Here is a 26721-nt window from a genome sequence, read left to right on the forward strand (position 1 = left end):
AGCCTCTTTAAACGGGGGCTGTGGGAAGCCAGGCAGAACTTGGTCAAGACAGGAAGAGATTGGGGGGTGGAAGGGATAGTGAGGAGGGTGGAAGGAGATGTAAGGGGGAGGATGAAGAGGGAGGAGAGGAAGTGGGGGCAGCATGCGGCACGGGAGAGGTGGAAAGGGGGATTAGGGCTGGTAGTGATTTAGGGTTTGGGGAGGAAATAGATTAGGAACGTGGTGATAGGGAAAGGTATTGGTTAGGTATAACGGGGAGGGATGATGCTCCCCTGAGTTTTTGTTTTGTAAATTGAAAAATACCATTATATAAGTTGAATGAGAATTATTATGTTGTAAAGTATGAATGGTATTGATGGTAATAAATTAATTTTTCAAAAAAAAAAAAATCTGTTCTTATCAGTTTAATATCTGATACGTCCCCCATCGGGGGACTACATATTAAATGGATTTTTCGAACAGGGAGTCGGAAATGGGGCTTGCTCCGTCCGCTCCACGCATCGACCCGGTATTGCAGTACCTCCGGGAACGGTGCAACACTTTTCTCACGTTGTCAAGGAAAAATACAAATTCACAAAGGTATGTAAATAGCTGGCTGGCTGGCTGGCTGGCTAGCAGAAGAAGAAGAGAAGGAAAGAAACATTCAAACTCTTAGAAAGGCGAAGCGCCCTTCAATGGGGTCCCCCGTTTCCCGCCATTTTACTTAAAAAAAAAAAAAAAAAAAAAAAAATTGGGCCAGGATTGTCTCTCTCTCTCTCTCTCTCTCTCTCTCTCTCTCTCTCTCTCTCTCTCTCTCTCTCTCTCTCTCTCTCTCTCTCTCTCTCTCTCTCTCTCTCTCTCTCTCTCTCTCTCTCTCTCTCTCTCTCTCTCTCTCTCTCTCTCTCTCTCTCTCTCTGTCGCTGTCGCTGTGTCGCTGTGTCTCTGTGTCTCTGACCTTCTTTTTATCCACAGACAGCCCTCGAAAACTTGGAAGAGTGGGTTCCGGGAGCACCCGCGGGAACCCTGCCTAGAGTGCACAGAGTGTGTCTCGGGCCCCGACCTCTTGACTTCCATATGACTCTGGTTTCTCTTCATTACGCACAAGCCTTTCGCCTTTTACTAAAGACTTCCGTGGAGAGGAACACTTACGAGTTCAACGTATTTTTGGAGCGGCTTTGCTTCTTGCAGAGCCCGGTAATCTTGTTTCAAGAGAAATTGACAGAGATGGGCCAGGATAGTGACTTAAAGACACATTAGCGACTTTTTCCAAAAAAACACCTGCCTGTCGCCAGGGAAACGGTGGGTGGGTGGGTGGGTGGGTGGTTGAGTGAGTGAGTGGGGGTGGAGGGAGAGAGGAGCTGGCTTTTGCCAACCCACCCGCTGAGGTCTGTCGAGACCCCCGGGGGTCCGGCGGTTTCAGGGTTCCATTTGTGGGTTATCGCTTCTCGGCCTTTTGGCTAAGATCAAGCTTGACACCGAGGTGTCCCACAGCTCGCTTAGCCAGAAGGTCGTCCTAGGAGAGCGGTAAAACGGGTTTGATATTGATCAAAATAATTTGTGGTTTATTTAATCAATTTTTTATTTTTTTTAGGCTTCTTTAAAAGAGAGCTTTTTTTCTCATCAAAGAAAATGGAGCAGCAGAAGGAAAGAAGGGCAGTACCGGCAGTAGGGTTGGCCAACACTCTAAGGTTTGCCTGGAAGGACATGGAGAAGGAGCCGTGGGGGAGAGACACGTTTGGGAGGAACATCCTGATGGGATACCTGAAATTACAGGTGAGAGATGTGCTCTGCCTGCAAGGAAACGCCAGGGAGAAGGCATTTGATGTCACGTTCCACACGGAAGAGAGACATGATGGTGTTTTTAAAAAAGCGAAGGAAGAGAAAGGAGATGGTCCCCTGTGCCATTACACGGTGACCAGCCTGGCAAGGAACAATTTCAGGGTGGTCACCGTAAACATGTACAATCCGCACGTAAAGGATGAGGAGGTGAGGGCCTTTCTGGGGAGATACGTAGACAACGTCTCCTCAGCGAGGTACCTCAGGGACTCCCTGGGTTTCTGGAACGGGAGGAGAGGGTTCCAGATATTACTCAGGGAGGACCCGAAGGGAGTGGATGGCTACCTCCATCCCCCGGCAATGTTCTCCCTGGGGGCTGACAGGGGAACACTATACTACGCCCGTCAGCCTCCATTTTGCAGGCGTTGTATGGCCTACGGTCATGTCCTGGCCTCGTGCAACACCAAGAAGTGTCGATATTGTGGGTCGGGAGAGCACGAGGCCAAGGAGTGTGACGAGCCCAAGGCTTGCCACGGGTGTGGCTCGTCAGCACACCTGTGGCGCGATTGCCCGGCTCGTCACAGGTCATACGCGTCTGCAGCTGGAGGGGGAGCGGGGGATGGGGGGAGGAATGAACGGAAGGGTGCGGATGACATGGATGGCACAGGGGAGAAGAGGACGCAGGAAGAGGAGAGAAAGAAGAAGGAAAAGAAAGAAGAGAGGAGAGAAGAAGAGAAGGCGAAGGAGGTGGAAGGTGTGGAAGGACGTGACGGAGAAAAGAAGGTGGCGGGGACAGTGGAGAGAGAGAAAAGGAGAAGGACGGAAAGATCAAGAAAAAGAAGGCAAAAGAGAAGATGGGAGTAGACAGGGATGACGGAAGAAAGGAGTGGGGGAGTGATTTGGTGGATCAAATGAGGGAGATGGTGGAGGGACTGGCGGACAATATCACCCCTTTGACCCCTTTGCCGCCATCTCCGAAGAGGAGAGGGAAGAAGAGAGTGGACTTGGAGGACAGAAGGGGGGGAGGGGGGGAGGGGGGGAGGGGGAGGCCAAACGAGGGATGGGGGAGGGAAGAGTCAGTCTGGCCTCTTTGTTTTTAGTTTCTCCTCACAGTTTGGTGGAGGGGTTATCACAGGGTGAGGATCGGGGTTGTCTGTCTGGGGGGGGATCTCAACTCCTGTTTGGGGAGGAGGGATCCCCAACACTCAGTCCCGAGGCCTATAGGGAGGGAGGGTTGGAGGGTGATGTTGGTGGTGATGGTGGTGATGGTGAGGAACCCAGGATGCAGGACACTCGGCCTAACACACTGCCTGCATCCTGGGTTGGAGGAATGGAGGAGGACGGGGGGACATCAGGTGAGGTGGAGATGTCCCCGCCGGGGGAGATGGACCAGGGGAGCATCGGGTGAGTCTCCTGTTTTTCTTTGTTTTGGGTTTATTTGTTGAGGGTTTCTTTTTTGTTGTTAATTATTAAATGGTTTTGTTTATTAAATTGTTTAGTTTAAATGTAAGGGGATTGAGGGATTTTATTAAGAGGAGGGTGGTATTTAGTTTTTTGGAAGGGGTGGGTTTTGACGTTTGTTTTTTGCAGGAGGTTCACCTGAGGGATGGAGGGGATGTCATTAGATTTAAGAGAGAGTGGGATAAGGGAGAGTCGATTTGGGGTATAGGAGGGGTGCACTCGACAGGAGTAGGGATTTTGTTTGGGAATAGGGAGGTGAAGGTAGAGGGCACTTTTGTTGTAATGCAGGGGAGGGTTCTGGGAGTAGATATCACTTTTAGGGATAGTAGGTATAGGTTAGTGGTAGTGTATGGGCCACAGGTGGCGGCAGACAGGAGGGAGATGGTGGACTGTCTGGCGCCCCTGTGTGTTACAAATAGGCACTTGGTGATAGGAGGGGACTTTAACATAGATTTAGGGTTGGGAGGGGATAGCAGTGCAGGCGCTATCACCGGGCTAATGGCTTGCCATGGTCTGGTTGATGGTGGCCTGCACACTACTCCGGCAATGGTCGGTCCTACATGGCGCAACTCCAGGGGGGTTGCGCGGAGGCTCGACTACATTTTTATATCCAGGTCTTTGGGTCAGTTGTCTGGGCGGCTGGTGCCTGTTTTCTTCACGGACCACGACGGGGTGTTCCTGCAGGTGGGGTCGCCAGTCTGCCTCTTCGGTAGGGGGTACTGGAAGCTAGATCGGGATATACTGGAGGAGCAGGCGTTCGTTGACGCATTTTTTTGTTTCTTTCGGAGGCTTGACGGCCTCCGGTCCATGTGCGAGGGGGTGTTAGAGTGGTGGGATTTAGTGAAGGTGAGGATTAGGGCTTTTATAATAGGATATTGTAAAAGGAAAAAAAGGGAGGAAAGGAGGGAGGTGGATCGTATCCAAAGGTTAATTGAACTCGAGTACGGGCAACCTCGGCGGGTCGATTGACTGGGAGAGATTCGCAGCCCTAAAGGCGCAGCTCAGGGAGCTGCAGGAGCAGAAGGCTCGAGCTTTCCTGGAGCGTGCGCATAGTGTCTTTCTAGAACATAATGAGACTTGTTCCGCTATGTTCTTTAAGTCGGTTAGGGCCAGGCAGAGTAGGAGGGTAATGCATGGCGTTAGGGAAGAAAATGGTAGTATAGTAAGTAAACCAGAGGAAATGGTCAGGGTGACAACTGATCATTTCCGAGGTTTATTTAAGGAAAGGGAAATAGATGTAGAGCAGGGAGACGTGTTTTTAGAACACTTGTCCCGGCGGTTGCCGGAGGACATTAGAGACGTGATGGAGGCCCAGATCTCACTAGAAGAGGTTGAGAGCGCTCTTAGGAGGATGGGTAAAGGGAAGGTGCCTGGGATGGATGGCCTGCCGGCTGAGTTTTACCTCAAGTTTTGGGGTATACTTGGACCGGTGGTCCTCGAAGTCTTGAAGGCCATCCTTGAGACGGGTGTCCCGGGGGGATCAATGGCTGTTGGTGTGCTGTCACTTCTTTATAAGAAGGGGGAAGCAACTGACCTTAGCAACTGGCGGCCGTTGACCATGCTGTGCGTAGATTACAAGATTCTTGCAAAGGTTTTAGCAGACCGGTTGCGCACAGCCCTTCCCTACGTCGTCCATGAGGATCAGACGTGCGGGGTAGAGGGCCGCTCTATAAGATGGAACCTACAGTTGATTAGGGACTCCATCGCCTGGGTTGAAGATAGAGGGCTGCCTTTAATGGTAGCAGCGCTAGATCAGGCGAAAGCCTTTGATCGCGTGAATAGATCCTTTCTATTCAGGGTATTAGGTAGATTAGGATTTGGGGAGAAGTTTATAGGATGGATCCGTACATTATATGTCGGAGCGGGGTGTCGAGTTAGTGTAAATAGTCACTTAGGTGACGTTTTTGACCTCTCGTCTGGGGTCAGGCAGGGATGCCCACTCTCGGCCCTCCTCTTCGTACTGTACATGGAGCCTCTGGGGGCTGCCATTAGGGCAGACACAGGGGTGGAGGGCTTGTTGATCCCTGGGAGCGGCGGGCTGCGTGTTAAGATGACGCAGTACGCCGACGACACTTCCTTGCTGTTGTGCAAGGACTCGTGCCTGACAAGGTCTCTTGCCATCATTGGGGATTTCACCCAAGCGTCGGGGGCGGTTCTGAATCATGCAAAGTCTTCCGTTAAGTTTTTCGGAAGATGGCGCGGTAGAACGGATGTGCCCGGGGGGTTATCTCTCTGTGAGGGGGCCCTGAGGATTCTCTGGGTCCATTTTGAGACTTCCGGCTCAGCGACGCTGAACTGGAACATGGGTATCGCAGTGGTTCAGAGGAAGCTAGCAATGTGGAAGGCTAGGTCTTTGTCTTTTATAGGTAAGGTCCTGGTCCTAAAGGTGGATGTATTGCCATCTCTTTTGTACTTGGCGTACATCTACCCATTGCCGGCTTGTCTGAGGAGGCCTCTAGTGAGGCTTGTGTTTCAGTTCATGTGGGGTGGCAGGTACGAGTGGGTCGCCAGGGCGCGCATGCTCTGTCCCATCGGGGAGGGAGATAGGGGGGTACCACATCTCCCCCTCAAGCTAGACGCCATTTTTGTTTCTTTCCTGTTGACGGAGCTTGCTCGTCCGGTTATACACCCGTCCGGTTACCTCCTGCGGGTGTTCTTCTCGTATCAGGCGAGAAGCGTAATGGTGTGGTCTAACGCGGGTCCTCGGGCGGAACAGCTGCCGTGGCACTTTGGCCATGCGGCCAAGTGGCTGCGTGCGCACCCCGAGGTTGAAGTTGCCCGAGTAGGTTTAGATCACAGGCACCTGTACGAGGAGGTCAGGCAGGCAGGGAGTCCTGCGCCTGTAGCGGGCATCTCGTCAGTGGTCTGGGAGGGAGTGCAGGCGCGGGGCCTGGACAACAGGCTCAAGGACCTGAATTGGTTGAGCCTCCATAAGTGCTTGCCGGTACGTTCCATCATGTACCGGCATAGTTTGTCACGATCCTCCACCTGTCCAAGATCTGCTTGTGGCAGGGAGGAGACTGTGCGCCATGCCTTCTGGGACTGTGCCTTTGCCGGACTAGTCTGGGCTAGGGAACGGGTGTTGCTAGGTATGGTTAGGAGCGATTTTTTGCTGACTTGGGCTAGGTTAGAGCGAGGCGTAGGGAGAGCGAGGGGAACGGATAGGGACAGGTTTCTGCTCTGGCTTCTCATGAGTCTCTTTAAAAGGGGGCTGTGGGAAGCCAGGCAGAATCTAGTTAAGACAGGGAGAGATTGGGGGGTGGAAGGGATAGTGAGGAGGGTGGAAGGTGATGTGAGGGGGAGGATGAAGAGGGAGGAGATAAAGTGGGGGCAGCATGCGGCACGGGAGAGGTGGAAGGGGGGATTAGGGCTGGGAGTGTTAGAGTGAGGTTTGTAAGGGGATAGATTAGGGAAGGGAAGATAGGGAAGGGTTAGGTATTGGTTAGGTATGACGGGGAGGGACGATGCTCCCCTGAGGTTTGTTTTTGTTTGGGTGTTTGGTGATTTTGTAAATAGAATGAATGAGAATTATTATTCTGTAAAGTATGAATGGTATTGAGTGTAAATAAATTATTTTTTGTAAAAAAAAATAAAAAAAATAAAAAAATCTGTTCTTATCAGTTTAATATCTGATACGTCCCCCATCGGGGGACTACATATTAAATGGATTTTTCGAACAGGGAGTCGGAAATGGGGCTTGCTCCGTCCGCTCCACGCATCGACCCGGTATTGCAGTACCTCCGGGAACGGTGCAACACTTTTCTCACGTTGTCAAGGAAAAATACAAATTCACAAAGGTATGTAAATAGCTGGCTGGCTGGCTGGCTGGCTAGCAGAAGAAGAAGAGAAGGAAAGAAACATTCAAACTCTTAGAAAGGCGACGCGCCCTTCAATGGGGTCCCCCGTTTCCCGCCATTTTACTTAAAAAAAAAATAAAAATTGGGCCAGGATTGTGTGTGTGTGTTTCTCTCTCTCTCTCTCTCTCTCTCTCTCTCTCTCTCTCTCTCTCTCTCTCTCTCTCTCTCTCTCTCTCTCTCTCTGTGTCTCTGTGTCTCTGTGTCTGTGACCTTCTTTTTATCCACAGACAGCCCTCGAAAACTTGGAAGAGTGGGTTCCGGGAGCACCCGCGGGAACCCTGCCTAGAGTGCACAGAGTGTGTCTCGGGCCCCGACCTCTTGACTTCCATATGACTCTGGTTTCTCTTCATTACGCACAAGCCTTTCGCCTTTTACTAAAGACTTCCGTGGAGAGGAACACTTACGAGTTCAACGTATTTTTGGAGCGGCTTTGCTTCTTGCAGAGCCCGGTATCTTGTTTCAAGAGAAATTGACAGAGATGGGCCAGGATAGTGACTTAAAGACGCATTAGCGACTTTTTCCAAAAAAACACCTGCCTGTCGCCAGTGAAACGGTGGGTGGGTGGGTGGGTGAGTGAGTGAGTGGGGGTGGAGGGAGAGAGGAGCTGGCTTTTGCCAACCCACCCGCTGAGGTCTGTCGAGACCCCCGGGGGTCCGGCGGTTTCAGGGTTCCATTTGTGGGTTATCGCTTCTCGGCCTTTTGGCTCAGATCAAGCTTGGTACCGAGGTGCCCCAGAGCTCGCTGAGTCAAAAGGTCGAACTAGGAGGGCGATAAAGGTTTATATCCTTTGAGCAGGAGAAGGAAAGGATGACTCCTTATGTGTCAGTCCCGGGAGTCGGGCTGGCGAACACGGTGCGATTTGCATGGAGTGAAAAGGACATGGAGCCTTTTGGAAGAGAAGAGTTTGGGAGGACCTTGCTGATTGGGGTGCTCAAGCTGGGCGTGGAAGATGTCTTTTGCCTCCAAGAAAATGCAGCAGAGAGAGCCTTTGAGGTCACTTTCTACAAAGAGGAAAAGCATGACGAAATTATGCGGAAGGCGAGAGTGCTGGAGAAGGAGAGGCCCATATGCCATTATGTGGTGAGAAGTCTGGCAAAGAACAATTTTAGGATAGTTACGGTCAAGATGTACAACCCCTATGTGAAGGAAGAGGACGTGAGGGCATTCTTGGGGAGATATATGACCAACATCTCCTCAGCAAGGCTCCTGAAGGACACCATTGGGTTTTGGGACGGGAGGAGAAGTTTTCAGGCGCTCCTCAAGGAAGACCCGGGGGGTATAGGAGGGTACCTCCATCCTCCAGCTATGTTCTCCCTGGGGGCTGACAGGGGGACATTGTATTATGCGCGTCAGCCTCCGTTCTGCAGGCGGTGTATGGCCTATGGCCATATACTAGCCTCGTGCAGCAAGATGAAGTGTAGGTACTGTGGGTCGGGTGAGCACGAGGCTAGGGACTGTGTCGAGCCGAGGACATGCCACGGGTGTGGCTCGGTAGCGCACCTGTGGCGGGACTGCCCGGCTCGGAGGGGGTCATACGCGTCTGCAGCTGGGGGGGGAGCGAGAGCGGAGGATGGAGGAAGACGAGGAAGAGAGGAGCCGGAAGATGGGAGTGGAAAGACTGCACAGAAGGAGTCGGAGGGTGGAGGAGAAAAAGAGGAGAAGAGAGCTGGGACAGAGAAAGAGGACGGGATGGAAGAAGAGGAGGACGGGACAGAAGGTGAGGTGGTCGGGACAGAAGAAGAGGTGGCCGGGATGGAAGGAGAAGGAGTCGGAATAGAGGTTGGGAAGGAGGTTGAAGGAGAAAAGGGAAAGAAAAAGAAGAAGAAGACTGCGACGAGGATGGAGGAGAGTGAGGAGATGGGGAGAGTCGAGAGACCAGAGGAGACAACAGTGGAGAGAAAGGAGGTGGAGGAGGGTTTGGAGAAGGAACCGGAAGGAGAGACGGAAAGGCGAAGGGGGGTGAAGAATTGGGAGGGGAGTGGAGTGTCGAAGGAAAGGCTGGAGGAGTTGAGAGGGATGGTGAGGAATTTGGTAGAAAAGGAAATGGGGAAGGCAAAGGAGAAGGAAGGAACGGTGTGTGACGTTGGATATCGAAGTCCTTTTCTGAATGATCCTCCGTGCAAGAGGCCAAAGAAGGTGGTGGACAGCAGGTGGAGGAGGGGTGGTAAAAAGGGGGGGGGGCAGTGCGGGGGGGTGGGGAGGCAGCGGGGCCCTCGTGGGCTCCATCTTCCTCATCTTTTAGACCCCTCGCTGAGCATGACCTCCCAGGGATGGCCCAAAGCTGGATGATGGAGGGAGAGTCGGACTTTCTCTTTGGGGATGAAGCGTCCCCGGTCCGGAGTCCGGAGGAGGGGGGGGTGATGGACTTGAGGGTGGGGCAGGTGCCGGGGGTGGTTGCTGTATTCAGCGGAGGGGGGACGGTGGGAGATGGGAGCAATGTAGGGCCACAGTTAGACGAGTTAGACGGGATAGAGAAGGGGAGCAATGGGTGAGTTTTTGTTGTAAAATAGGTGGGGTAAAAGTTAGCAGTTTTGGACTGATTTTTTGTGTTTGGTTGATAGAAGATATTTAAGTTAATGGGATAATGAAGATTCTTGTTTGGTAATTTGGATTTGGCAATAGTTTATTAGTTATGGAATGATTATTTGTAGTGTGGTGTATTTGGATATTTAAGTTGATGGAATTGTGAAAGTGTATTGTTTGGTTTTTGAAGATAATAAATATATTTTGTAAAAAAAAAAAAAATCTGTTCTTATCAGTTTAATATCTGATACGTCCCCCATCGGGGGACTACATATTAAATGGATTTTTCGAACAGGGAGTCGGAAATGGGGCTTGCTCCGTCCGCTCCACGCATCGACCCGGTATTGCAGTACCTCCGGGAACGGTGCAACACTTTTCTCACGTTGTCAAGGAAAAATACAAATTCACAAAGGTATGTAAATAGCTGGCTGGCTGGCTGGCTAGCAGAAGAAGAAGAGAAGGAAAGAAACATTCAAACTCTTAGAAAGGCGAAGCGCCCTTCAATGGGGTCCCCCGTTTCCCGCCATTTTACTTAAAAAATAAAAATAACAAAAATAAAAAAAAATTTGGGCCAGGATTGTGTGTGTGTGTGTTTCTCTCTCTCTCTCTCTCTCTCTCTCTCTCTCTCTCTCTCTCTCTCTCTCTCTCTCTCTCTCTCTCTCTCTCTCTCTCTCTCTCTCTCTCTCTCTCTCTCTCTCTCTCTCTCTCTCTCTCTCTCTCTCTCTCTCTCTCTCTCTCTCTCTCTCTCTCTCTCTCTCTCTCTCTCTCTCTCTCTCTCTCTCTCTCTCTCTCTCTCTCTCTCTCTCTCTCTCTCTCTCTCTCTCTCTCTCTCTCTCTCGCTGTGTCTCTGTGTCTGTGACCTTCTTTTAATCCACAGACAGCCCTCGAAAACTTGGAAGAGTGGGTTCCGGGAGCACCCGCGGGAACCCTGCCTAGAGTGCACAGAGTGTGTCTCGGGCCCCGACCTCTTGACTTCCATATGACTCTGGTTTCTCTTCATTACGCACAAGCCTTTCGCCTTTTACTAAAGACTTCCGTGGAGAGGAACACTTACGAGTTCAACGTATTTTTGGAGCGGCTTTGCTTCTTGCAGAGCCCGGTATCTTGTTTCAAGAGAAATTGACAGAGATGGGCCAGGATAGTGACTTAAAGACGCATTAGCGACTTTTTCCAAAAAAACACCTGCCTGTCGCCAGTGAAACGGTGGGTGGGTGAGTGAGTGAGTGGGGGTGGAGGGAGAGAGGAGCTGGCTTTTGCCAACCCACCCGCTGAGGTCTGTCGAGACCCCCGGGGGTCCGGCGGTTTCATGGTTCCATTTGTGGGTTATCGCTTCTCGGCCTTTTGGCTCAGTACAAGCTTGACACCGAGGTGTCCCAAAGCCCGCTGAGTCAGGAGGTCGAAGGAAGACAGGAGGGAGGATTTTCATTTTTGCTGAAAGGGATCGGTTGGAATTTCCGGTTTTCCTTTTTTTGGCTTCTTGTTTAAGAGAGCTTTTCTTTGAAGAAATGGAGGGCAATGCACAGAAACGGTCGGTTCCGGTGGTTGGATTGGCGAACACAGTGCGTTTCGCATGGAAGGACAAGGAGGTTGAGCAATTCGGGAGAGAAACCTTTGGCAGAACAATCCTGATGGGGAGTCTTAAACTGCTGGTGAAAGATGTCCTATGCCTCCAGGATAACCCCATGGAGAGAGCCTTTGATGTGACCTGCTACACTGAAGAGAAACATGATGAAATCATGAAAAAGGTGAAGGCTTTGGAAGGAGAAAGGCCTATGAGCCTCTACGAAGTGACTAGCCTGGCAAGGAGTAATTTCCGGGTAGTAACAGTGACAATGTATAACCCGCATGTCAAAGATGAAGAGGTGAGGGCTTTCCTGGGACGGTTTATGGACAAGGTCTCCTCAGCAAGGCTCATCAGGGACTCCCTGGGGTTCTGGAATGGGAGAAGAGGGTTCCAGGCACTCCTCAGGGAGGACCCAAACGGGCAGGGTGGCTACCTCCATCCTCCTGCAATGTTCTCCCTGGGGGCTGACAGGGGGACGTTGTATTATGCACGTCAGCCCCCTTTCTGCAGGCGCTGTATGGCCTATGGTCATATCCTCGCCTCGTGTAGCATAAAGAAGTGCAGAATTTGTGGATCTGCTGAGCACGAGGCGAGGGAGTGTGACGAGCCCAAGGCGTGCCACGGGTGTGGCTCGTCAGCACACCTGTGGCGGGAGTGCCCGGTTCGTCACAGGTCGTACGCGTCTGCAGCTGGAGGGGGAGCAGGAGCGGGGGATGGGGGAAGGAAAGGAGGGAAAGAAAGGGCGCCTCCGGACCAGGGCTTGGGTCGAGAGAGGAAAACGGCACAGAGAGAGGAGGTGCAAGGAGCGGAAGCAGGAAGAAAAAGGGAAGACACTGGAGCAGGAAAAGAAAAAAAGGAGAAAGAAAGAAAGAAAGGGAGTGGAGAACCGAGAAAGAGCAACAGTGGAGGGGGAGCCGGTGACAGGGGCTGTGGATCGGGGGGAGGAGGGGGGAGGGGGGTGTGGGGGTCGAGCTTCCTAGTGGAGGAGATGAGGGAAATGGCGGAGGGGATAGGGGGAAAGGGGGTGGTGTCTCCCCGCTGCCTCTTACACCAAAGAAAAATAGAGCGAAGAGGATGGGAGAAACGACATGCAGTGAGAGGGAGGGGGGTGTGGAAGGGGAGGGGGGGGTAAGCGAGTGATGGGGGAGAGGAAGGGGTCATTGGCCTCGCTGTTTGCCACAGGCCCTCAGCACTTGGGGGAGAGTGAATCCCTGGAAGTGGATCGGGGCTGTTTGGCTGGGGCTTCCCAACTCCTCTTTGGGGGGATGGGACCCCCTAGCCCCGGCCCGGAAACTTTCAGGGAGGGAGTTGGCGGAGAACCCGGGGTACAGGGTACTCCAAATCCTAACACCTTACCTGCATCCTGGGGTGGAATGATGGAGGAGGACGGAGGGACATCAGGGGAGGAGGGGATGCTCCTGCCAGAGGTGATGGACCAGGGGAGCATCGGGTGAGCCTCCTGTTTCTTTGTGATTGTAGTTATAGTTTTTGAATATTGGATTTAAGGGTGTTTTATTTCATAATATAATCCTATGTTTATTTTGTTTAGTTTAAATGTTAGGGGTCTAAGGGATTTTGTTAAGAGGAGGGCGGTGTTTAGTTTTTTAGAGGGGGTGGGCTTTAATGTTTGTTTTTTACAGGAGGTTCACCTGAGGGATGGAGGGGATGTTGAAAGGTTTAGGAGGGAGTGGGTAAAGGGAGATTCGTTGTGGGGCATAGGAGGGGTGCACTCAACGGGGGTAGGGATATTGTTTGGGAATAGGGAGATAATTGTAGAGAGCACTTTTGTTGTAATACAGGGTAGAGTTTTGGGGGTTGATGTCAAGTATAGGGAGATTAGATATAGGTTATTTGGGGTGTATGGGCCACAGGCGGCGGCAGACAGGAGGGTGATGGTGGACTGTCTGGCGCCCCTGTGTGTTACAAATAGGCACTTGGTGATAGGTGGTGATTTTAACATAGATTTAGGGATAGCGGGGGACAGTAGTGCAGGTGCCATCACCGGGCTAATGGCCTGCCATGGTCTGGTTGATGGTGGCCTGCACACTACTCCGGCAATGGTCGGTCCTACATGGCGCAACTCCAGGGGGGTTGCGCGGAGGCTCGACTATATCTTTGTATCTAGGTCTTTGGGTCGGTTGTCTGGGCGGCTGTTGCCTGTCTTCTTTTCGGACCATGACGGGGTGCTCCTACAGGTGGGGTCGCCAGTCTGCCTCTTCGGTAGGGGGTACTGGAAACTAGATCGGGATTTACTGGATGAGCAGGTCTTTGTCAATGCCGTCACAGGGGTGTTTCGGGGGCTTGAAGGTCTCCGGCCCATGTGTGAGGGGGTGTTACAGTGGTGGGATTTAGTAAAGGTAAGGATTAGGGCCTTTATTATAGGATATGGTAAGAGGAAAAAAAGGGAGGAAAGGAGGGAGGTGGATCATATCCAAAGGTTGCTCGAACTCGAGTACGAGGCAGGCAACCTCGGCGGGTCGATTGACTGGGAGAGATCCACAGCCCTGAAGGCGCAGCTCAGGGAGCTGCAGGAGCAGAAGGCTCGAGTTTTCCTGGAGCATGCACATAGTGGCTTTTTAGAACAGAATGAGACTTGTTCCGCTATGTTCTTTAAGTCGGTCAGGGCCAGGCAGAGTAGGAAGGTAATGCATGGAGTTAGAGAAGAAGATGGTAGTGTAGTAAGTAAACGAGAGGAGATGGTCAGGGTGACAACTGATCATTTCCGAGGTTTATTTAAGGAAAGGGAAATAGATGTAGAGCAGGGAAATGTGTTTTTAGAACACTTGTCCCGGCGGTTGCCGGAGGACATTAGAGATGTGATGGAGGCCCAGATCTCCCTCGAGGAGGTTGAGAGCGCCCTCAGGAGGATGGGTAAAGGGAAGGTGCCTGGGATGGATGGTCTACCGGCCGAGTTTTATCTCAAGTTTTGGGGTGTACTTGGACCGGTGGTACTCGAAGTCTTGAAGGCCATCCTTGAGACAGGGGTCCCAGGGGGATCAATGGCTGTTGGTGTGCTGTCACTTCTGTACAAGAAGGGGGACGCAACAGACCTTGGCAACTGGCGGCCATTGACCATGCTGTGTGTAGACTACAAATTGCTTGCAAAGGTCTTAGCGGATCGGTTGCGCACAGCCCTTCCCTACGTCGTCCACGAGGATCAGACGTGCGGGGTAGAGGGACGCTCTATTAGATGGAACCTTCAGTTGATCAGGGACTCCATCGCCTGGGTTGAAGATAGAGGTCTGCCTTTAATGGTAGCAGCGCTTGATCAGGCGAAAGCCTTTGATCGCGTGAATAGATCATTTCTATTCAGGGTATTAGGTAGATTAGGATTTGGGGAGAAGTATATAGGATGGATCCGTACATTATATGTCGGAGCGGGGTGTCGAGTTAGCGTAAATAGTCACTTGGGTGACGTTTTTGACCTCTCGTCTGGGGTCAGGCAGGGATGCCCGCTCTCGGCACTCCTCTTCGTTCTGTACATGGAGCCTCTGGGGGCTGCCATTAGGGCAGACACAGGGGTGGAGGGCTTGTTGATCCCTGGAAGCGGTGGGCTGCGTGTTAAGATGACGCAGTACGCCGACGACACTTCCTTGCTCCTATGCAAGGACTCGTGCCTGACAAGGTCCCTTGCCATCATTGGGGATTTCACCCGAGCGTCGGGGGCGGTTCTGAACCATGCAAAGTCTTCCGTTAAGTTTTTCGGAAGATGGCGCGGTAGAACGGATGTGCCCGGGGGGTTATCTCTCTGTGAGGGGGCCCTGAGGATTCTCGGGGTCCATTTTGAGACCTCTGGCTCAGCGACGCTGAACTGGAACATGAAGATCGCAGTGGTACAGAGGAAGCTAGCAATGTGGAAGGCTAGGTCGTTGTCCTTTATAGGCAAGGTCCTGGTCCTAAAAGTGGATGTATTGCCATCTCTATTGTATTTGGCATACATCTACCCATTGCCGGCTTGTCTGAGGAGGCCTCTGGTGAGGCTTGTGTTTCAGTTCATGTGGGGTGGCAGGTACGAGTGGGTCGCCAGGGCACGCATGCTCTGTCCCATCGGGGAGGGAGGTAGGGGGGTACCAAACATCCCCCTCAAGTTGGACACAATATTTGTGTCCTTCGTGTTGACAGAGCTGGCTCATCCGGTGATACACCCGTCCGGTTACCTCCTGCGGGTGTTCTTCTCGTACCAAGCGAGAAGCGTAATGGTGTGGTCTAACACGGGTCCTCGGGCGGAACAGCTGCCGTGGCACTTTGGCCATGCGGCCAAGTGGCTGCGAGCGCACCCCGAGGTTGAAGTTGCCCGAGTAGGTTTAGACCACAGGCACCTGTACGAGGAGGTCAGGCAGGCAGGGAGTCCTCCGCCTGTGGCGGGTATCTCGTCGGTGGTCTGGGAGGGAGTGCAGGCGCGGGGCCTGGACAACAGGCTCAAGGACCTGAATTGGTTGAGCCTCCACAAGTGCTTGCCGGTACGTTCCATCATGTACCGGCATAGCTTGGCGCGATCCCCCACCTGCCCAAGATCTGCTTGTGGCAGGGAGGAGACTGTGCGCCATGCCTTTTGGGACTGTGCCTTTGCCGGAGTGGTATGGGCTAGGGCACGGGTGTTGATAGTTTTGGTCAGGAGCGATTTTGTGGTGACGTGGGCTAGATTAGAAAGAGGTGTAGGGAGAGCGAGGGGAACAGATAGGGATAGGTTTCTGCTCTGGCTTCTCATGAGCCTCTTTAAACGGGGGCTGTGGGAAGCCAGGCAGAATTTGGTAAAGACAGGGAGAGATTGGGGGGTGGAAGGAGATTTAAGAGGGAGGATGAAGAGGGAGGAAAAGAGGTGGGGGCAGCATGCGGCACGGGAGAGGTGGAAAGGGGGATTAGGGCTGGTAGTGATTTAGGTTTTGGGAGGAAATAGATTAGGATCGTGGAGATAGGGAAAGGTATTGGTTAGGTATAACGGGGAGGGATGATGCTCCCCTGAGTTCTTTTTTTGGGGGCTTTGTTTTGTAGATGGAAAAATACCATTATATAAGTTTGAATGAGAATCATTATGTTGTAAAGTATGAATGGTATTGATGGTAATAAATTAATTTGTTAAAAAAAAAAAAAAAAATCTGTTCTTATCAGTTTAATATCTGATACGTCCCCCATCGGGGGACTACATATTAAATGGATTTTTCGAACAGGGAGTCGGAAATGGGGCTTGCTCCGTCCGCTCCACGCATCGACCCGGTATTGCAGTACCTCCGGGAACGGTGCAACACTTTTCTCACGTTGTCAAGGAAAAATACAAATTCACAAAGGTATGTAAATAGCTGGCTGGCTGGCTGGCTGGCTGGCTGGCTGGCTGGCTGGCTAGCAGAAGAAGAAGAAGAAGAGAAGGAAAGAAACATTCAAACTCTTAGAAAGGCAAAGCGCCCTTCAATGGGGTCCCCCGTTTCCCGCCATTTTACTTTTAAAAAAAAATAAAAATTTGGGCCAGGATTGTGTGTGTGTGTGTGTGTGTGTGTGTGTGTGTGTTTCTCTCTCTCTCTCTCTCTCTCTCTCTCTCTCTCTGTCTGTCTGTCGCTCTGCCTCTGTGTCTGTGACCTTCTTTTTATCCACAGACAGCCCTCGAAAACTTGGAAGAGTGGGTTCCGGGAGCACCCGCGGGAACCCTGCCTAGAGTGCACAGAGTGTGTCTCGGGCCCCGACCTCTTGACTTCCATATGACTCTGGTTTCTCTTCATTACGCACAAGCCTTTCGCCTTTTACTAAAGACTTCCGTGGAGAGGAACACTTACGAGTTCAACGTATTTTTGGAGCGGCTTTGCTTCTTGCAGAGCCCGGTATCTTGTTTCAAGAGAAATTGACAGAGATGGGCCAGGATAGTGACTTAAAGACGCATTAGCGACTTTTTCCAAAAAAACACCTGCCTGTCGCCAGGGAAACGGTGGGTGGGTGGGTGGGTGGGTGGGTGGTTGAGTGAGTGGGGGTGGAGGGAGAGAGGAGCTGGCTTTTGCCAACCCACCCGCTGAGGTCTGTCGAGACCCCCGGGGGTCCGGCGGTTTCATGGTTCCATTTGTGGGTTATCGCTTCTCGGCCTTTTGGCTCAGATCAAGCTTGGTACCGAGGTGCCCCAAAGCCCGCTGAGTCAGAAGGTCGAACCAGGAGAGCGGTAAGTGTGTTTTTTTGTTTTCGAAAATTGTTGGTATTTAATTTCGTGTCTTTTTTTGTATTTTCTTGTTTTTGGAAGAGGTTGGTGAACCGGGTGCGCTAGGCTCCTTGCGGAGATGGCGCAGGACAGGTCATCACGGTCGGTTCCTACGATTGGGCTTGCCAACACGGTGCGTTTTTCCTGGAAGGAAAAAGAGATGGAGCCTTGGGGGAGAGAAACCTTCGGGAGAAATGTTCTGATGGGTTGCCTACAGCTGGAAGTAAAAGATGTTCTATGCCTTCAAGGGAATCCCATCGAGAAAGGATATGATGTGACGTTACAAGTGGAAGGAAAACACGACGAAGTTATGAAGAAAGTGAGAGAAGAGAAAGGAGAAGGACCCCTGTGCCATTATGCGGTGACCAGCCTGGCAAGGAACAACTTCAGGGTGGTCACCGTGAACATGTACAATCCGCATGTGAAGGATGAGGAAGTGAGGGCCTTTCTGGGGAGGTACATGGACAATGTCTCCTCAGCGAGGTACCTCAGGGACTCCCTGGGTTTCTGGAACGGGAGGAGAGGGTTCCAGGCGTTACTCAGGGAGTCCCCGAAGAGTGTGGATGGCTACCTCCATCCCCCGGCGATGTTCTCCCTGGGGGCTGACAGGGGGACGTTATTTTATGCCCGTCAGCCTCCGTTTTGCAGGCGTTGTATGGCCTACGGTCATATCCTGGCCTCGTGCAACACCATGAAGTGCCGTTTCTGTGGATCGGGAGAGCACGAGGCCAAGGATTGTGACGAGCCCAAGGCTTGCCACGGGTGTGGCTCGAAAGTACACCTGTGGCGTGATTGCCCGGCTCGTCACAGGTCATACGCGTCTGCAGCTGGGGGGGGAGCGGGGGATGGGGGGAGGAAAGAAAGGACGCGTGCGGATTGTACGGATGGCACAGGGGAAAAGACGGCAAGGGAAGAGGATGGGAAGACGGAAGAGGCGAGAAGAAAGAGGAGAGAAGATGAAAAGACGGAAAAAGAAGGAGAGAAGGAAAAGAAGGCGGAAGAACGGGAAGGAGCGGAGAAGAGGGAGAGTGGGACAGTGGTGCGAGAAGGAGTGGAAGAGGGAACGGTGACAGTGACGGGGACGGAGGGAGGGGTGGAGGTGGGAGGGGAGGGGGTGGGAGGGGGAGATGGGGGGAAGGAGTGGGGGGACAGCCTGCCAGGGTTCCTTGAGGAAGAGACAAGGGGATTGGTGGAGGAGTTAGCGGGGAAGGGACGTTGTGTCTCCCCGCTACCTCCTTCACCAAAGAAGAAAGGAAAGAAGAGGGGGAAGTTGGCAGGAAGTGAGAGGGAGGGGGAGGGGGGGGCTAAGAGAACGGCGGGGGGGGGAGGGGGGGGTGCATTGGCCTCCCTGTTTGCCTCAGCCCCTTACATCCTAGTGGAGGATGACTCCAGTGAGGGGTCTGTGGGCTGTGTGCTAGAGGGATCCCAACTCCTGTTTGGGGAGATGGGGTCCCCTACACTCAGCCCCGAGGCATACAGGGAGGGGGGGGTGGACGGTGGTGGTGGGGAACCCAGGATGCAGGGCACTCGGCCTAACACACTGCCTGCATCCTGGGTTGGAGAGATGGAGGAGGACGGGGGGGCGTCAGGAGAGGAGAGGACGTCCCCGCCGGTGGAGATGGACCAGGGGAGCATCGGGTGAGTCTCCTGTTTTTTGTTTGGTTTGGGGTTATTTGTTGAGGGTTTGTTTGTTTGTAAATATATATTTTGTTTATAAATGAATATTTCAGTTAAATTGTTTAGTTTAAATGTAAGGGGGTTGAGGGATGTTATTAAAAGGAGGGCGGTGTTTAATTTTTTAGAGGGTGTGGGGTTTGATTTTTGTTTTTTACAGGAGGTTCACCTGAGGGATGGTGGGGATGTGTGTAGATTTAGGAGGGAGTGGGATAAGGGGAAATCTTTTTGGGGCATAGGAGGGGTGCACTCAACAGGAGTAGGAATTTTGTGTGGGAATAGAGAGGTTAAGGTAGAGAGCACTTTTGTTATAATGCAGGGTAGAGTATTGGGGATAGATGTAGTGTATAGAGAAGCTAGGTATAGGTTAATTGGGGTGTATGGGCCACAGGTGGCGGCAGACAGAAGGGAGATGGTGGACTGTCTGGCGCCCCTGTGTGTCACAAATAGGCACTTGGTGATAGGAGGGGACTTTAATATAGATTTAGGGGTAGGTGGTGATAGTAGTGCAGGCGCAATCACCGGGCTAATGGCTTGCCATGGTCTGGTTGATGGTGGCCTGCATACTACTCCGGCAATGGTCGGTCCTACATGGCGCAACTCCAGGGGGGTTGCGCGGAGGCTCGACTACATTTTTATATCCAGGTCTTTGGGTCAGTTGTCTGGGCGCCTGTTGCCTGTGTTCTTCACGGATCACGACGGGGTGTTCCTGCAGGTGGGGTCGCCAGTCTGCCTCTTCGGTAGGGGGTACTGGAAGCTAGATCGGGATATACTGGAGGAGCAGGCTTTCGTTGACGCATTTTTTTGTTTCTTTCGGAGGCTTGACGGCCTCCGGTCCATGTGCGAGGGGGTGTTAGAGTGGTGGGATTTAGTGAAGGTGAGGATTAGGGCTTTTATAATAGGATATTGTAAAAGGAAAAAAAGGGAGGAAAGGAGGGAGGTGGATCGTATCCAAAGGTTAATTGAACTCGAGTACGAGGCGGGCAACCTCGGCGGGTCGATTGACTGGGAGAGATTCGCAGCCCTAAAGGCGCAGCTCAGGGAGCTGCAGGAGCAGAAGGCTCGAGCTTTCCTGGAGCGTGCGCATAGTGGCTTTCTAGAACATAATGAGACTTGTTCCGCTATGTTCTTTAAGTCGGTTAGGGCCAGGCAGAGTAGGAGGGTAATGCATGGCAATGCATGGCGTTAGGGAAGAAAATGGTAGTATAGTAAGTAAACCAGAGGAAATGGTCAGGGTGACAACTGATCATTTCCAAGGTTTATTTAAGGAAAGGGAAATAGATGTAGAGCAGGGAAACGTGTTTTTAGAACACTTGTCCCGGCGGTTGCCGGAGGACATTAGAGACGTGATGGAGGCCCAGATCTCACTAGAAGAGGTTGAGAGCGCTCTTAGGAGGATGGGTAAAGGGAAGGTGCCTGGGATGGATGGGCTGCCGGCTGAGTTTTACCTGAAGTTTTGGGGTATACTTGGACCGGTGGTCCTCGAAGTCTTGAAGGCCATCCTTGAGACGGGGGTCCCGGGGGGATCAATGGCTGTTGGTGTGCTGTCACTTCTTTATAAGAAGGGGGAAGCAACTGACCTTGGCAACTGGCGGCCGTTGACCATGCTGTGCGTAGATTACAAGATTCTTGCAAAGGTTTTAGCAGACCGGTTGCGCACAGCCCTTCCCTACGTCGTCCATGAGGATCAGACGTGCGGGGTAGAGGGCCGCTCTATAAGATGGAACCTACAGTTGATTAGGGACTCCATCGCCTGGGTTGAAGATAGAGGGCTGCCTTTAATGGTAGCAGCGCTAGATCAGGCGAAAGCCTTTGATCGCGTGAATAGATCCTTTCTATTCAGGGTATTAGGTAGATTAGGATTTGGGGAGAAGTTTATAGGATGGATCCGTACATTATATGTCGGAGCGGGGTGTCGAGTTAGTGTAAATAGTCACTTAGGTGACGTTTTTGACCTCTCGTCTGGGGTCAGGCAGGGATGCCCACTCTCGGCCCTCCTCTTCGTACTGTACATGGAGCCTCTGGGGGCTGCCATTAGGGCAGACACAGGGGTGGAGGGCTTGTTGATCCCTGGGAGCGGTGGGCTGCGTGTTAAGATGACGCAGTACGCCGACGACACTTCCTTGCTGTTGTGCAAGGACTCGTGCCTGACAAGGTCTCTTGCCATCATTGGGGATTTCACCCAAGCGTCGGGGGCGGTTCTGAATCATGCAAAGTCTTCCGTTAAGTTTTTCGGAAGATGGCGCGGTAGGACGGATGTGCCCGGGGGGTTATCTCTCTGTGAGGGGGCCCTGAGGATTCTCGGGGTCCATTTTGAGACCTCTGGCTCAGCGACGCTGAACTGGAACATGGGTATTGCAGTGGTACAGAAGAAGTTGGCAATGTGGAAGGCTAGGTCTTTGTCCTTTATAGGTAAGGTCCTGGTCCTAAAGGTGGATGTATTGCCATCTCTTTTGTACTTGGCGTACATCTACCCATTGCCAGCTTGTCTGAGGAGGCCTCTAGTGAGGCTTGTGTTTCAGTTCATGTGGGGTGGCAGGTACGAGTGGGTCGCCAGGGCGCGCATGCTCTGTCCCATCGGGGAGGGAGGTAGGGGGGTACCACATCTCCCCCTCAAGCTGGACGCAATTTTTGTTTCTTTCTTGTTGACGGAGCTTGCTCAGCCAGTTATACACCCGTCCGGTTACCTCCTGCGGGTGTTCTTCTCGTATCAGGCGAGAAGCGTAATGGTGTGGTCTAACGCGGGTCCTCGGGCGGAACAGCTGCCGTGGCACTTTGGCCATGCGGCCAAGTGGCTGCGTGCGCACCCCGAGGTTGAAGTTGCCCGAGTAGGTTTAGACCACAGGCACCTGTACGAGGAGGTCAGGCAGGCAGGGAGTCCTGCGCCTGTAGCGGGCATCTCGTCAGTGGTCTGGGAGGGAGTGCAGGCGCGGGGCCTGGACAACAGGCTCAAGGACCTGAATTGGTTGAGCCTCCATAAGTGCTTGCCGGTACGTTCCATCATGTACCGGCATAGTTTGTCGCGATCCTCCACCTGTCCAAGATCTGCTTGTGGCAGGGAGGAGACTGTGCGCCATGCCTTCTGGGACTATGCCTTTGCCGGACTAGTCTGGGCTAGGGCACGGGTGTTGCTAGGTATGGTTAGGAGCGATTTTTTGCTGACTTGGGCTAGGTTAGAGCGAGGCGTAGGGAGAGCGAGGGGAACGGATAGGGACAGGTTTCTGCTCTGGCTTCTCATGAGTCTCTTTAAAAGGGGGCTGTGGGAAGCCAGGCAGAATTTAGTTAAGACAGGGAGAGATTGGGGGGTGGAAGGGATAGTGAGGAGGGTGGAAGGTGATGTGAGGGGGAGGATGAAGAGGGAGGAGATAAAGTGGGGGCAGCATGCGGCACGGGAGAGGTGGAAGGGGGGATTAGGGCTGGGAGTGTTAGAGTGAGGTTTGTAAGGGGATAGATTAGGGAAGGGAAGATAGGGAAGGGTTAGGTATTGGTTAAGTATGACGGGGAGGGACGATGCTCCCCTGAGGTTTGTTTTTGTTGGGTGTTTGGTGATTTGGTTTTGTAAATAGAGTGAATTAAGAATGAATGAGAATTATAGTTTGTAAAGTATGAATGGTATTGAGTGTAAATAAATTATTTTTTGTAAAAAAAAAAAAAAATCTGTTCTTATCAGTTTAATATCTGATACGTCCCCCATCGGGGGACTACATATTAAATGGATTTTTCGAACAGGGAGTCGGAAATGGGGCTTGCTCCGTCCGCTCCACGCATCGACCCGGTATTGCAGTACCTCCGGGAACGGTGCAACACTTTTCTCACGTTGTCAAGGAAAAATACAAATTCACAAAGGTATGTAAATAGCTGGCTGGCTGGCTGGCTGGCTGGCTGGCTGGCTGGCTGGCTGGCTGGCTGGCTGGCTAGCAGAAGAAGAGAAGGAAAGAAACATTCAAACTCTTAGAAAGGCAAAGCGCCCTTCAATGGGGTCCCCCGTTTCCCGCCATTTTACTTAAAAAAATAAAATAAAAAAAAAATAAAAAATTTGGGCCAGGATTGTGTGTGTGTGTGTGTTTCTCTCTCTCTCTCTCTCTCTGTCTGTCTGTCGCTCTGCCTCTGTGTCTGTGACCTTCTTTTTATCCACAGACAGCCCTCGAAAACTTGGAAGAGTGGGTTCCGGGAGCACCCGCGGGAACCCTGCCTAGAGTGCACAGAGTGTGTCTCGGGCCCCGACCTCTTGACTTCCATATGACTCTGGTTTCTCTTCATTACGCACAAGCCTTTCGCCTTTTACTAAAGACTTCCGTGGAGAGGAACACTTACGAGTTCAACGTATTTTTGGAGCGGCTTTGCTTCTTGCAGAGCCCGGTATCTTGTTTCAAGAGAAATTGACAGAGATGGGCCAGGATAGTGACTTAAAGACGCATTAGCGACTTTTTCCAAAAAAACACCTGCCTGTCGCCAGGGAAACGGTGGGTGGGTGGGTGGGTGGGTGGTTGAGTGAGTGGGGGTGGAGGGAGAGAGGAGCTGGCTTTTGCCAACCCACCCGCTGAGGTCTGTCGAGACCCCCGGGGGTCCGGCGGTTTCATGGTTCCATTTGTGGGTTATCGCTTCTCGGCCTTTTGGCTAAGTTTCAAGTTGGGTACCGAGGTGCCGTAACCCCTTAGCCAAAAGCCGAAGGCCGGAGGGCGGAAAAGAGACAAAGTTGTGCGGAAAAATATCAAATGTTTTTTCTCTTTCTTACAGAAAATGGCGAAGGTTTCCTCACCAAGGATGCCCGGGATTGGGATCGCAAATACGGTGAGATTTGCCTGGAGGAACAAGGAGGTGGAGCCCTTCGGGAGGGAAACCTTCGGAAGGTCAGTTCTGATGGGAACTTTGAAGTTGGAGGTAGGAGAGGTGATGTGCCTCCAGGTGAACCAGGCGGAGGCATCTTTTGATGTAACGCTTCACAAGGAGAAGAAGTTCGAGGAGATACTGAAGAAGGCGAGAGAGGTGGGGAAGGAGAAGCCCATGAGCCATTACGAGGTGACCAGCCTGGGAAAGAGCAATTTCAGGCTGGTCACAGTTAACATGTACAACCCCCATGTGACTGATGAGGAAGTAAGGTCGTTCTTGGGACGCTATATGGACAATGTATCGTCGGCTAGACTCATCAGGGACTCCCTGGGCTTCTGGACTGGGAAGAGAGTCTTCCAGAGTTTGCTCAGGGAGGACCCAAAGGGGCAGGACGGATTCCTCCATCCCCCGGCGATGTTCTCCCTGGGGGCTGACAGGGGAACTTTATATTATGCCCGTCAGCCGCCATTTTGCAGGCGGTGTATGGCCTACGGCCATATCCTCGCCTCGTGCGACACAAGGAAGTGTAGGTATTGTGGATCTGGGGAGCACGAGGCGAGGGACTGCAAAGTGCCTAAAGCGTGCCACGGGTGTGGCTCATCTGCACACCTGTGGCGGGAGTGCCCGGCCAGGCAGAGGTCATACGCGTCTGCAGCTGGAGGGAGGGCAGGAGAGGGGGATGGGGGAAGAAGAGGAGGGGAAGGACGGCCTTTTCAGGCGCAGACGGCTGGACCAGAGGGCAAGAAGAAAGAAGAGGAGAAAGGAGTGACAGCGGGAGGAGAAAGAAAGAAGGAAGAGCGTGAAAGATCAACGGGGGAGGGAGTGGTGGGGGAGGGGGTTCCGGTGGTAGGACCTGTGGGGGTGCCTGTGGTAGGACCTGTGGGGGGGGAGGGGGTGCCTGTGGCAGGACCTGTGGGGGGGGAGGGGGCGCCTGCGGCAGGAACTGGGGAGGGGGTGGAGGGGAGGCGGGAGTGGGGGGACTGTGCGTCGGACCTACTGGTGGAGGAGATGAGGGAGCTGGCGGAGGAGCTGGGAGGTGCCGTCTCCCCGCTGCCTCTTGAGCCCCTTATACCTCTTCCACCAAAAAAACAAAATAAGATGAAGAAAGGGAAGAGGGGGGCAGACGTGACAGATAGGGAGAGGGAGGGGGGTGTGGAAGGGGGGGGCAAGCGAGTGATGGGGTTAAGGAGGAAGTCCCTGTCCTCACTGTTTGTGGAGGCCCCTCAGGACGGGGGGGAGGGTGGATCCCTGGGAGAGGATCAGGGCTTATTTGCTGGGGGTCCCCAAATTCTCTCAGAGGAGATGGAGTCCCCTAGCCTCAGTTTAGAGGAGTACAGGGAGGAAGCTGGTGGGGAGCCCGGGGTGCAGGGTACTCCTAACCCTAACACCATTCCTGCATCCTGGGCTGGAGGAATGGATGAGGACGGGGAGAGTTCGGACGAGGGGAAGATGTCCCTGTCGGGCGTGATGGGCCAGGGGAGCATCAGGTGAGCCTCCTGTTTGTTTGGTGGTTGTTTTTGGGTTTTATTTTCCGAGGAAATTGGTATTTTGTTTTATAATAGAACCTTATGATAATTTTGTTTAGTTTAAATGTAAGGGGTTTAAGAGATTTTGTTAAGAGGAGGGCGGTGTTTAGTTTTTTAGAAGGGGTGGGTTTTGACGTTTGTTTTTTGCAGGAGGTTCACCTGAGGGATGGAGGGGATGTCAAAAGGTTTAGGAGAGAGTGGGATAAGGGTTATTCGTTGTGGGGCATAGGAGGGGTGCACTCAACGGGGGTAGGGATATTGTTTGGGAATAGGGAGATTATTGTAGAGAGCACTTTTGGCGTAGTACAGGGGAGAGTTTTGGGTGTAGATATCACATATAGGGATATTAGATATAGGTTATTTGGGGTGTATGGGTCACAGGTGGCGGCAGACAGGAGGGAGATGGTGGACTGTCTGGCGCCCCTGTGTGTCACAAATAGGCACTTAGTGATAGAAGGTGATTTTAATATAGATTTGGGGATAGGGGGAGACAGTAGTGCAGGCGCCATCACCGGGCTAATGGCTTGCCATGGCCTGGTTGATGGTGGCCTGCACACTACTCCGGCAATGGTCGGTCCCACATGGCGCAACTCCAGGGGGGTTGCGCGGAGGCTCGACTATATTTTTATATCTAGGTCTTTGGGCGGCTGTTGCCTGTCTTCTTTTCGGACCATGACGGGGTGCTCCTGCAGGTGGGGTCGCCAGTCTGCCTCTTCGGTAGGGGGTACTGGAAACTAGATCGGGATTTACTGGATGAGCAGGTGTTTGTTAATGCTGTCACAGGGGTGTTTCGGAGGCTTGAAGGCCTCCGGCCCATGTGTGAGGGGGTGTTAGAATGGTGGGATATAGTAAAGGTAAGGATTAGGGCCTTTATTATAGGATATGGTAAGAGGAAGAAAAGGGAGGAAAGGAGGGAGGTGGATCATATCCAAAGGTTGCTCGAACTTGAGTACGAGGCAGGCAACCTCGGCGTTTTGATTGACTGGGAGAAATCCACAGCCCTGAAGGCGCAGCTCAGGGAGCTGCAGGAGCTGAAGGCTCGAGCTTTCCTGGAGCGTGCACATAGTGGCTTTTTAGAACATAATGAGACTTGTTCCGCTATGTTCTTTAAGTCGGTTAGGGCAAGGCAGAGTAGGAAGGTAATGCATGGAGTTAGAAAAGAAGATGGTAGTGTAGTAAGTAAACCAGAGGAGATGGTCAGGGTGACAACCGATCATTTCCGAGGTTTATTTAAGGAAAGGGAAATAGATGTAGAGCAGGGAAATGTGTTTTTAGAACACTTGTCCCGGCGGGTGCCGGAGGACATTAGAGACGTGATGGAGGCCCAGATCTCACTAGGAGAGGTTGAGAGCGCTC

General features: G+C 52.4%; 6 non-coding genes and 4 pseudogenes across 6 annotated transcripts; all 10 read left to right on the forward strand.

Annotated features, from left to right (window-relative positions):
- The first annotated feature begins 365 nt into the window (after positions 1–365).
- Positions 366–542, forward strand: LOC139403462 (U2 spliceosomal RNA; annotated as a pseudogene).
- Positions 543–1054: 512 nt separating this feature from the next.
- On the forward strand, positions 1055–1171 carry LOC139403483 (U5 spliceosomal RNA). The gene has a single exon (XR_011633498.1). It is a non-coding gene; the product is annotated as a U5 spliceosomal RNA (small nuclear RNA).
- Positions 1172–6785: 5614 nt separating this feature from the next.
- Positions 6786–6976, forward strand: LOC139403459 (U2 spliceosomal RNA). Its single transcript, XR_011633485.1, has one exon. It is a non-coding gene; the product is annotated as a U2 spliceosomal RNA (small nuclear RNA).
- A 427-nt stretch (positions 6977–7403) lies between these two features.
- LOC139403484 (U5 spliceosomal RNA) lies at positions 7404–7520 on the forward strand. The gene has a single exon (XR_011633499.1). It is a non-coding gene; the product is annotated as a U5 spliceosomal RNA (small nuclear RNA).
- A 2273-nt stretch (positions 7521–9793) lies between these two features.
- LOC139403461 (U2 spliceosomal RNA) lies at positions 9794–9971 on the forward strand (annotated as a pseudogene).
- A 605-nt stretch (positions 9972–10576) lies between these two features.
- On the forward strand, positions 10577–10693 carry LOC139403485 (U5 spliceosomal RNA). The gene has a single exon (XR_011633500.1). It is a non-coding gene; the product is annotated as a U5 spliceosomal RNA (small nuclear RNA).
- Positions 10694–16227: 5534 nt separating this feature from the next.
- Positions 16228–16408, forward strand: LOC139403468 (U2 spliceosomal RNA; annotated as a pseudogene).
- A 443-nt stretch (positions 16409–16851) lies between these two features.
- Positions 16852–16968, forward strand: LOC139403486 (U5 spliceosomal RNA). Its single transcript, XR_011633501.1, has one exon. It is a non-coding gene; the product is annotated as a U5 spliceosomal RNA (small nuclear RNA).
- A 5670-nt stretch (positions 16969–22638) lies between these two features.
- On the forward strand, positions 22639–22818 carry LOC139403491 (U2 spliceosomal RNA; annotated as a pseudogene).
- A 431-nt stretch (positions 22819–23249) lies between these two features.
- On the forward strand, positions 23250–23366 carry LOC139403487 (U5 spliceosomal RNA). Its single transcript, XR_011633502.1, has one exon. It is a non-coding gene; the product is annotated as a U5 spliceosomal RNA (small nuclear RNA).
- Positions 23367–26721: the final 3355 nt, after the last annotated feature.

This window comes from Oncorhynchus clarkii, unplaced genomic scaffold, assembly GCF_045791955.1.
Source record: "Oncorhynchus clarkii lewisi isolate Uvic-CL-2024 unplaced genomic scaffold, UVic_Ocla_1.0 unplaced_contig_2032_pilon_pilon, whole genome shotgun sequence".
NCBI classification, from domain to species: Eukaryota; Metazoa; Chordata; class Actinopteri; order Salmoniformes; family Salmonidae; genus Oncorhynchus; species Oncorhynchus clarkii.